This window comes from Hevea brasiliensis, chromosome 8 (genome assembly GCF_030052815.1).
Source record: "Hevea brasiliensis isolate MT/VB/25A 57/8 chromosome 8, ASM3005281v1, whole genome shotgun sequence".
Classification (NCBI taxonomy): Eukaryota; Viridiplantae; Streptophyta; class Magnoliopsida; order Malpighiales; family Euphorbiaceae; genus Hevea; species Hevea brasiliensis.
In genome coordinates, this window is record NC_079500.1 from 15,107,450 (window position 1) to 15,116,054 (window position 8,605).

Consider the following 8,605-nt stretch of genomic DNA (forward strand, 5'->3'; position numbering starts at 1 on the left):
GGAAACCGCGTAATGCTAATCTAAGTAATCATTGCAATAATATAAATTGTAGTATTCATTTTTATTTTACTTTATATATAAATTATTTAATAAAAATTTAAATATTAATTATAGAGGTTTTCTAATATTAGTTTAAAAAAAAAATCAGACATTTCAAGTTAGTTTATATATACCAAAATTAAATTTATTTCTTAAATAATTTTAAAACTGTAATTACTCACATTAATATGTTCTTGATTCTTAAATAATCAGAGTACTTTTCAATGAAGCTAAACTTAATAAAGAAAGAATAATATTTTTATTTTTATTGTTAGATTAACATAATAAAAATAATTGAAATCTGAATTAGTTATCATTACACGAATGAATTGATTACTAATTCATTAAAAATAAATTGCTAATTAATCGATTTAGTAACTAATTTAGTAATTGATTCTGTCGGTTGCTATGAACTTGATTGCAAATAGCAATCGACAACAAAATCGATTGTTAAATTAATTAAATTTAAAAAAAAAACTTTGATAAAAAAAACTATCGATTTCTACTGGAAACCGATTTAGTAACCAAAATAGCAACTGAAACATAATCAGTTATAAAAAATTTGGTGTCTTTAACTTTATAATTTTATATTCATTTTATAGATCGGATGTTATTTATAACTAATTTTGCAAAGGAGGTTGCTAATTTTTAAAAAATTTTAAAAATTATATTTCCAAATAACAAATAAAAAATTCAAACAAATAAGTTTTTCAAAAAATTAACAAAATAATAAATTATTAATGAAAAAATAGAACTAAAAAATTGATATAAAAATTTTATCAAAATACATTACTAATAATAACTATTATCAAAAATATTAATAAGAAATTACATATAAAAAGATATTTATAAGACAAATTACTAAAAAAATTATTATATATATATATTATAATAAAAAAATTACTAAAAATTAATATTACAAATAATTTACTAACAAAAATATATTTGAACAAAAATTTTTATCTTATGACAAAGAAAAATAAATTAAATAAAAAAGATGAGAAAGAAGAAGATGATGAAGAAGAAAAAAGATTAAAAGATGATGAAGAAAATAGATGAGAAAAAAAAAAGATAATGTAGAAGAAAATAAATGAGAAAGAAAAAGATGAAGAAGAAAAAAAATATATGAGAAAAAATGAAAAAGAAAATAGATGAAAAAAAATTATGAAAAAATAGATGAGAAGGAAAAAGATGATAAAAAAATATATTAGAAAGGAAAAGATAACGAACAAAATAGATGAAAATGAAAAAGAATGATGAAAAAAATGAAAGAAAAAAAGAAAGAAATAGAGAGAAAAAATAATAGTGAGAAAAAAAAGAGTAATGATTTATATAATTGAATTAGTAAAAGATTTTAACAATCAAATATCGGTTGCTTAAGAAATTAAGCAAGAATTTTTGAGATAAAATTTTCAAATCGATTGCAAATAAAAAAAAAGAAAATAAAAATTATATGGGAATTTTTTGGGGTAAAAAATTGATTGCTAATAGCAACCGATTTAGCAACCGATTTTAATTAATTATAAAAATCGATTGCTATTAGCAGTCGATTTATAAATCGATTGCAAAAAAAAAAGAAGAAAATAATAAATTGAGTCAAAATTTTTGAAGAAAATTTTTTAGGGGAAAAATTTAGCCACTGATTTGCAAGTTGTTGAAAAAATTAATTGCTATTAATAATTGACAAGAAATCGATTACAAATAACAATCAATTTTAGCAACCGGCAAGTCGGTTGCTAACTTTAGAGTTAATTAAAATAATTTTTAATTTAATAATTAATTCCCTAATTCAGCTACTAATAACAATCAATTTTAGCAATCAATTTCTTAATCAGTTGCTAATCGTATATTTAAGTTTTTTTTTAATATCGATTAGCAATCATTTTAACAAAAAATTATAAATTAATTGCTAATAGCAATCGATTCTTAAATCAGTTGTTAAATTATTAAAAATTAACTATTTATTAAAAAAATCACAAATCAGTTATAAATTTGATTGTTAATAGCAATCGATTTCAATCAATTGCAAGAATCGATTGCAAAACTTTTTTTTTTTTTTTGTGTTACATAATAAATCGACCCAATAATTAAATAATTTTAGCATGAATTTGATTGAATACACTTATTCATTGTAACTTTTGTGAGATTATGATGATCATTTTCATTGATACTACCTGTTTACTTGGGGGAGTTGTATGTGGTGGAGTACATGATTATAGATTAATGTTGGATAAATTATAATCTAAGTTTCTAAGATTTAATAAAACCCACGATTCAATTTCTAATATAAATTTAGATGACAATTTAGTATCTAAAATTTAAATCTGTTAAAAAGTTAGTCTTTCTATTAAAATGACTATCAATTTACTGTTAGTGATAGGTGAAATGTCAAGATTGCCCATTTCATTCAAAATAAAAAATAAATAAAACGTATATAAGATTACCCTACCAGAACCAAATTAGAGAAACCCACCACCAACCCTATCTTTCACTTTGTTTCTCGCTTTCTCCCAAAAGAAATTATAAAATAAAATAGTGATTTCATATAGGATACTTTACATGGAATGACAAAGCAATAAATGTAAAACAAATATATATAAATGATCTCATCAAATAATAGTTGTTTCATAATGGGTCATAGAAGAAATAACTACTCAATCATTCTAAATATTTTAAATCACTAAAATTTTATAGTCTGAATGTTGCAGCCCAAAATTATCTCATCATCCTTATGCAGACTCCCCTTCCCGCCACCTAAAGGGTATTTTTGCCATTATGAAAAATGCTTTTGTCATTTACTAACTTGATTTAACAGTAAGTGGATATAAAACTTAACAGAAGAATCAATTTGTTAACAGACTTGAACTTTAAGATCAAATTGTTATCCAAAATTATATTAGGAATTAACTTGTGAGTATTACTAAACACCAAGTACTTAGTTGTAATTTACTCAATAACATTTGATTGACCTTGTCCAGGCTGTGTAAGTAGTACCAAAGGTATTTTATTAGATAAAAAAAATTTATGAATTAACAAATTGTAATTTGAGAATTTTTTTTATATTTATTTATGTGTATGGATAATTCTCCAAAAAAACTATTATAAACATTTGATTCAGTCGAATGTAGATTTGTGATGCCCCTCACCCGTCTACAGTGTAGCCGAGCGAGGAGTGCCACATTCGGTGCTAGAGCACCCTATCTTATCTTGTCATGTCCATTGTAAATTTTAATATAATTTAAATCAGGTAATTTATGTGTAGAAATTTTTTTTTTTTTATATCTTATTTCTGTGGAGATCCGGACAGAGTCTCCCCTGTTTTATTAGCATCTAGCGGGTTTCCACTAATCACCTGTTAACATGTCCATATTCATTTCACATATTTCTATATCATATTCTCTTTTATCATATCATTCACAACTATTTATGAGATCTCAAAATGAAATATCATCTATTGCATTCATATAGAAATTCGTAGATAATAAATTACAAGTCCAAAATGAAATACATCATCACTAGACATAATGAACCAAAATACTAGTCTATATATGGGCCCTACCAAAATATAAAAGACTGGTGAGGTCACTCTGGTCGGTGGCAGATCTGGTCGGAACTCTGTCCGAACACTACTGTGGCGGCTTCTGCTGTGGCGGCTGCTGATCTTCAGTACCTACACAATAGAAAATCAACGCGCTAAGCATAACGCTTAGTGGTGCATAATTTATAATAATAATAATTAACAATTGAATTAATATCTACGAATCATAATTTTTGGGTCTTTTATATTTTTATTGCTCTTTGAAAACAATTAATATTATCGGGATCTTTTATGATTACTTATTGTATTTTAAGTCTTAATTAATTTTTATCAGTGCCCAAGAAACCTATAACAAATTATAAAAGCTGGATGCACAGGTGTATACTGGTTAGATAGTCATATGTCTGTCCAGTATACATCTGTCAGGCACGAGGCCAGCTGTCGGGTACAAGACCCGCTGTCAAGCTTGTAAAGCCAGAAATAAGGTTAGGCACAATGGCCAATAGGTAGGCATATAGCTTGTAGAACAATCATATCAGACATATATTGTCAGTTCATGATTTGCTCTATAAGCAGTACTGCTATCTGTGGTCCCTAATTGGTATACCAATCGATCCAACTATATACATATAAGCCTAGGCATACTTTGAGCAAATTAGTACTATTAAGAACTTATAGTTTTATTATTTCATGCTATGTACTATCAAGGGTTCATAACATATTTTTATTTCACTTCATATACTGTCACACCCTACTCCTTGTAAGATGCAACATGCTCCCGTAGTACACCTAATGAATTACCGTACTTCGCCTACCGGTAACCCATTAAATATACTACAAGGGATTTTAAAACAATTTTCGTTCATTTTTAAATTGGCGGGTAAAAATTTTTTTCAAATATTAAAAACCTTCATTTAGAGTCCAAACATAAATTAAATTTTTAGATATTTAAAATCTCTGCAATTTTTACAAAAATTTCGGCAGAGTGCTGTTACACTCATTTCATATAGGCATTTTAGGGTAGTTTTGCATCCATTTTGTCCTTATATTTTAGTATATTTTATGTTTTTAGCTTTATTTTATCTTATTTGTTAATTTTAGATACTTTATATTTGATTTTTGTAATTTTGTTGTTTTTGATAGGATTTTGTGGCAAATCGAAGATCAATGAATGCAATAGGAAGTGATTTGAAGAGATTTGGAGTTCTTTAAGCATGGAGGAAAGTTAAAGAAATCAAGCCTTGAAAGAGCAAACCAGCCAAAATTTGCTTAAGACTTTGCTTAAGATCATGCTTAGGGTAAAGCGGTAGTGCTTAAGGTGCAGCACAAGTCAAGCATGAGCAGAAAAGTCCATTTTACTCTAAGTCTGCCGAGATTTGCTGAAGGTCTGCTTAACCTTAAGCGCATAAAGGCGAAGCTGAAATTTGCTAAGAAGCTGCTTAGGGTTAAGCCGAACCCTAAGCAGACTGCCCAGAACGTGAAAGATGCTGCTGACTTGGACAATTTTACACCTCATTTCTTATCTGCTCCTTGGCCCTTATTTACTTTTAGGGCAACTTTTTGGGACGATATAAATTCATCATTTCCTTATTTTTGCCACAAGAGGAAAGAGAGGAAAAACAAAAAGGAAAGAAAATTTAATAGAGAGAGAGAGAAGACACCATTTTCTCTTGGAGGAGGAGCTGCTGCATCAGTTTTGGAGCTCCAGAAACCAAAGATTTTGGTTCTTCCACCTGGGTATTTTCTATTTCAGTCCTCTTATCATGTTTTTCTTTACTCTTCCATCAATATTTCTTGTAAATACCATCATGAGTGAGTAAACTCTTTAGATTTCAGAGTTGGAAAATATGTTTTAGATTAATTTGTGGATTTGGACTGGGTATTTCCTTATTTTACATAAATATGAGTTTTGATTCCTTCCTTGTGTGCTTGATTTACTTGCCTAATGTTGGTACCCATTGGGTATTGTGTTAATCTTTGATTGAAGGACCGAAAGGTGAAAGTCATTGATAGATAATCAAGGATTGGAACTTAAAATAACCTAGATTTAGAAATAAACTAGGATTTTAAGAGGAATTAATTATTGGTTACAAAATTTAATGGGTTTTAAAGTGATCAAATAACATACGAAAGTAGATTTGGTTATTTTAGAACACACTTTGGTTTGCTTGAAAAAGATATCAAAGGAATTTAGAATCAATCTCCTTCAAACTCTATTTTTCCCTAAAATTTGGAATGCCCAAGACAAATCCCAATTAATTTATGCATAAACCTCAACTTTGGAATCACTTTTACCATAATTAGACTTTCATTTAAATTACCCATTGTTAATTTAGTTTAATTGCGAACTAGAATTAGAATTTATTTGTTTGCTCCTTACCCATTTCAATTAGATTAATCAATTTACCTTGCTCATTTACATTTACCATTTATTCATTAATCATTAGCCCAAATAATCGCTTCATTCATAGTTTGGTAATCAAACAGCAAATCCTCGTGGGAACGATACTTGATTCATCACTTTATTACTTGAGATGACCCGTATACTTGCGGATAAGTCACATCAAGTTTTTGGCGCCGTTGCCGGGGATTTGATTTTTGTTTGATATTGAACAATTATTTATTTGGTTAATTTGGGCATTTTATTTTATTTTCTTTTTACCATTTTACTTTGAGAATTTGTTTATTTTGTTTTTTTTTTCAGGTGCTTTATTTTATGAGAAGGACAAAAAGTGAAGAAATCAATTTATTCTTTGATCTAGAAATAGAGAAGATAGCAAAAGCTTTAAGAGCAGAATCTAAGAGGAGAAAAGCTGAAATTAAAGCTCAACAACAACAAGAAAGAGCACAAGAGCAAGAGGAATTACAAGAAGAAATGGCCAACAACAACAATAACAACCGCTCTGTGAGGATCATGCCTATCCTAACATTGGAGATTTCATGCCAAGTATCACAAGACCAAGGGTAGAAGCTAATAATTTTGAACTGAAGCCTGCACTTTGTCAAATGGTACAGCAATCACAATTTGGAGGAAATCCAAGTGAAAGTCCACATGTGCATCTAGCACACTTTCTTGAGATCAGTGATATGTTGAAGATAAATGGAGTTTCTGATGATGCAATTCGACTCAGATTATTTCCTTTTTCTCTGAAGGACCGAGCTAAAGAGTGGTTACATTCTTTGCCATCGGGTTCTATCACAACATGGGATGAACTTTCTCAAGCATTTTTAGCTCAATATTTTCCACCAAGCAAGACAGCTAAGCTAAGAAATGAGCTGACTTCTTTCAAACCTAGAGATGATGAGAGCTTATATGAAGCATGGGAGAGGTACAAGGATTTGCAAAGGAGATGTCCACATCATGGGATTCCTAAGTGGATGCTTGTTCAACACTTTTACAATGGAGTTTCACCAGCTATTAGAAGTACAATTGATGCATCTTCTGGAGGTGATCTTATGGAGAAATCTGAAGATGAAGCTTTTTTTGCTCTGGATAAAATTGCTTATAACAACTACCAATGGAGTTGTGAGAGGAATGAGATCAAGAAACCAGCTGGTATGTTTGAGCTTGATGCCATGAATATGATTAATGCTAAGTTTGATGCTTTGACAAGGGAGATGGACAAGCTAAGCATGAAGGTAGATTCTTCAGCTGGAGGGTCTAGTAATTCAGCAGAAGTTGGAGCTGCAAATGTCAATTGTGCAGCAGATTTTTCTGCACTTAATCAAGATTTTTCAAGTGAGCAAGTGGATTATGTGGGGAACTACAATCAAAGACCAGGTGGTAACCCATTTTCTGCAACTTATGATCCAGTATGGAGAAACCACCCAAATTTCTCCTGGGGAGGTAGACAAGGGCAAAATCAGAATTTTCAGCAGAATAGAGGTCCTCCTCCTGGAATTTATAAACCTTAAAATGCACCCGCTCTACCTCTACCACAACAAGCACAACTAGACAAGACAGCTAGATTGGAAGCTATGATTGAGACTCTACTTGTAAGCCATCAAAGTCAACAAGAAATGATTTCTCAATTAGCATCTAAAGTGGATCAAATGGCAACACACAACAAGATGTTAGAGAATCAAATAGCTTAACAAGCTAGCTCTTTAAGTAACAAAGCATTTGGGAAGCTCCCTAGCCAGCCAGAAAATTCAAGGGAGCATTGCAAGGCTATTACATTGAGAAGTGGAAAAATATTGGAGAATGGAGATAAAAAGATTGAAGAGAAAATTGAAGAAGAGAAAAGCAGAGAAGGAGATGAACAAACTAAAGCTGGAGTTAGAATTGGAGCTGAGAAAGAAAATTCAGTGGAAGAAAAAGGAAGTAAGGAGAGGGAAAGCAAAGAAGAAGAACCTAAATATGTTGCACCTAAAGCCTACATGCCACCTTTACCATTCCCACAAAGGTTTCAGAAAGCAAAATTGGATAAACAATTTGGGAAGTTCTTGGAAGTATTGAAGTCTTTGCATGTGACTATTCCTTTCACTGATGCCTTAGCACAAATGCCTTCATATGCTAAATTTTTGAAGGAGATTTTATCTAACAAGAAGAAGTTGAAGGAATTTGAGACTGTAGCTCTCACGGAAGAAAGCAGTGCTATTTTGCAAAATAAGCTTCCACCCAAACTGAAAGATCCTGGGAGTTTCTCCATACCATGTCACATTGGGGATATCAGTATAGATAAGGCTTTATGTGATCTTGGAGCCAGTGTTAGTCTGATGCCATTGTCTATCTATGAGAAAGTGAAGATTGGAGAAATGAAGCCTACTACCATTTCACTATAGTTAGTAGATAGGTCTATTAAATTTCCAATTGGGGTAATTGAGAATGTTCCTCTGAAAGTTGGAAAATTTTTCATACCAGTAGATTTTGTGGTATTGGAGATGGAGGAAGATGTACACATTCCTATTATTCTTGGTAGACCTTTCCTTGCTACTACTGGAGCTGTGATTGATGTAAAAAATGGGAGGCTTACATTAGAAATTGGGGAAGAGAAAGTTGAATTTAATTTGTTTCAAGCAATGAAA

General features: G+C 30.3%; 1 non-coding gene across 1 annotated transcript; it reads right to left on the bottom strand.

Moving 5' to 3' along the window:
* Positions 1-6,838: 6,838 nt before the first annotated feature.
* Positions 6,839-6,945, bottom strand: LOC131182676 (small nucleolar RNA R71). Its single transcript, XR_009150937.1, has one exon. It is a non-coding gene; the product is annotated as a small nucleolar RNA R71 (small nucleolar RNA).
* Positions 6,946-8,605: the final 1,660 nt, after the last annotated feature.